The sequence below is a fragment of the Zingiber officinale genome, chromosome 11B (assembly GCF_018446385.1).
Source record: "Zingiber officinale cultivar Zhangliang chromosome 11B, Zo_v1.1, whole genome shotgun sequence".
Classification (NCBI taxonomy): Eukaryota; Viridiplantae; Streptophyta; class Magnoliopsida; order Zingiberales; family Zingiberaceae; genus Zingiber; species Zingiber officinale.
The window spans coordinates 5,141,233-5,144,357 of NC_056007.1; the positions used below are offsets into that span (position 1 = coordinate 5,141,233).

Consider the following 3,125-nt stretch of genomic DNA (forward strand, 5'->3'; position numbering starts at 1 on the left):
ATCTTTTTTTCTTTGGTTTTGACCCTTTTTGCAGGGTTTTAGTGATGTTCAAATTTCCACACTGAAGTAAAATGAAGCATTGACAAGAGAGAGGGAAAGGGAGATTATACAGGTAACATATTTTGAAACATTTGGATTGCCTGGGTCAGTAAATCCATCTTATTCATTTGTGGGTTGGTGTTATGAGGTTCAATGGCTATGCGTATTAGTATCATCTAAATGTTTCAGGACTTTATGGATAATTTTTGTTAAAGGTTGTAGAATCAGTGAAGGAACTTGTTCAAATCATAATAGATCTCTCAGTCCTTGTCATAGATCAAGTAAGTTTTTCTTTTGATACTTAGTGACCTGGAGTTTATGTGGATACCATGCATCATGTTATGATACATGTGATATTAACAGGGAGCCATGTTTGATGGATTAATTACAATGTACATAATGTTGCAAGTTCAGTGGAAGATGGCTTTAAACAGTTAGAGAAGGTTCTCTCTCTTATTGCTTCTTTTTATTTTTTTTGTCTTATGCTTTGTCCTTTGTCATTCTTTAATTGCCTAGATATCTAAAAGATGTGAGTTGGTTATGTTAGTCATAGAAAATATTTAAAAATGACCTCTTTTTTGCTGGTTATTTGCGATTATGAAGTAAATTTTGGTTGATGCCATAAAAGGAATTTGTTTGATGCCCATGAGCCAAATGGAGATGAATAGATAGTGACCCTTTCACTTAAAAAGGTTATGGAACATATACCTTGGTTGGTTCATGCTCTATGATTTTTATCATGAGCAAATATTTGCTCGTGCATCTCTTTTTATTGTTCTACTCATTTTCACATTCTTGAATCTTGACTTTATATTACATGTTTATAAGTTTTATCAATTGCCTAACTCTTATGAATTGCCATTTTATTAGTGATCTTTTTCTCCAAACAATGATGTCTTTTTGGAAGTAATGGCATTATTGAGCATCAGTATTATCTTAGACTAGAGAAAACAATTTTTTGATGTCACCAAACAGAACAAAAACAAAGATTTTAGTGTATTGTTTGCTTTACTCACCAGCCTATTAGAAAATCGAGTGCTCTATTAACTACTGCTATATCATTTGGTAATCTTGTAGCTGGCTCAAACCAGATCCCTAGTAAGGTAATTCCAATATATCCCCCTTGATTTGGCTTTTGCACAAGAACAACACTCTATTTTAGATAACACCCTGAATAACATTTAGATCATTCAATTAAAAGAGAAACTAATGCTGAAACCTGATATTTCTTTCTGTATAGGGAGACTGCTGATGCATGGGAAAGCAAAAGGCTATGACCAGTTATATATGGTTCAACAGATGAATTCCCTTTGCTGTAATTGAGGCCAAGGGAAGAGGCCAAGGAGGAAGAGCAGTGATTTGGTGGAAATATTCCCAGATCATGGCCAAGGATGGGTTCAATGTTTGGCTCATTGACAGTGATCCAGTATTTCACTCTATCCCCAAACTCTCTAAAGCACACATCAGCATAAGCAGTGAAGTCCTCTCTGCATCACAATGGACACTATCTTAGACATTATTCAAGGAGATGCAAATGAAAGGGCTGTAGTAGAAATGTACACAATCTTTGGGCTCAAGAGTCCAGAATATTCATCTTCCAAAGATTGGGGGAGGTCAAAGTGAAGAAGAGTGACATGAGGTTCAATTCCTGCCGGCCAAACACAGTTTGGTAAAATTGTGACTGAAAATTGTTAAAGTATGACCACTATTCTAATTGTACCATATTTCTTGAGTTCATTGATCAAGTTATTATAATACTGCACCCCTTCTGGATTAACTGGCCCTCTACCATCTGCAACATGGCACCAATTAGAATCATGTAATGCTTAAACTATTTGGTTAGGAAAATAAATTATTGCAAGGTGAATGCCGACTAGGAATGACTCTGCTCCAGGAGATAGAGAATCTGTAGGCATCAAGGCCCATGTCATGCATCAACTTCACATCTTCCTGCCAACAAGAAAAACCAAAATTTTATATGCCTACAGTTCATAGGATTGCATAATTGCCTAAAAAAAGAGTAGAATTAGATACTTGTTTTCCACCAATGTGCATAGTCATTCATAAAAAAGAGCATAATGAAATTATTATCACTTGTCTTTAATGATCAACTAATGCTCTTCACTCTTCAGTCCTTACTAAAATGATTAAGATATTCTAAAGTTAGATTTCAGCCTAATGAAGAATGTTCTTTGTGACTGTACAATAGTGCAAGCAGAGCAATTAAATGTGCTAGTTGTTGTAAGATTTTTACTGAAAATGTGTGATAATACATATAGTTTGTCAGGAGTAGGTTTATTTGCTGAAATCACTCATTTTACAATTTAACAACATTTAGGAAGTGCATTTCTCGGTGCTCTAGCATTATGTTTAGGCAAACTTATGGAATTAATTTCTATTTTTTTATCTAACAGAAGTGTTAAGTAATTATCTTTACAACCTTTTATTCTTGGACTTTCGTTTACAAAAGTATTTATCCTCTGTTGATGGTAATTTTCTTAGCAAATGAACTATCCAATCTGGCTAACTGGTCATTGTGCATACCTAGTCTTAGCGTTCATCTTTATTTTTAAATTAATAATAAAAGATTCAGTTTAAGTCTAGTCAATCAGTGTCAGTTCCAGGATTGTGGATACTATTTTTGTGTCATCATCAGACAATCTAATTCAAGTTTATGATTGCTTCCAGGGTCATTTTGATGACGTTGAAAGAGCACCTATCTTGCCATCTAAACCCCCTAAGGAGACCAAAGAGATGGTAATTTTCTTGTTCTGTCTAAATTTGGCAACATTAAGATATATAAATTGAACACTTCTAAGTGGGAACAATGTCATAATGGACTTTTTAACAGGATGAAAATAAGAGTAAGAAGGGTCTTGCCGAGATATATGAGGTTCACTGCTTCATTCATGCAAATCATTTTTATTAATCAGCTAATGCGTGATACATAGACTATGCTCACTTCTCTCTCTCTCTCTCTCCTTTTTTTTTTGTAATTTAGGAAGAATATGCGCAGAAGACGGGTCTAGCTCCTGCTCTTCTTTCTGCTTCTGATAAACTTAAGATTGAGGTATTTTACTTGTCCA

At 34.5% G+C, this 3,125-nt stretch overlaps 1 long non-coding RNA gene across 1 annotated transcript; it reads right to left on the minus strand.

The window, feature by feature from the left end:
• Positions 1 to 1,363: 1,363 nt before the first annotated feature.
• Positions 1,364 to 1,956, minus strand: LOC122035298. The gene is made up of 4 exons (XR_006126944.1): positions 1,914 to 1,956; positions 1,760 to 1,831; positions 1,600 to 1,687; positions 1,364 to 1,526 (listed from the first exon to the last, which is right to left on the minus strand). It is a non-coding gene; the product is annotated as an uncharacterized LOC122035298 (long non-coding RNA).
• Between the last annotated feature and the right edge of the window lie 1,169 nt (positions 1,957 to 3,125).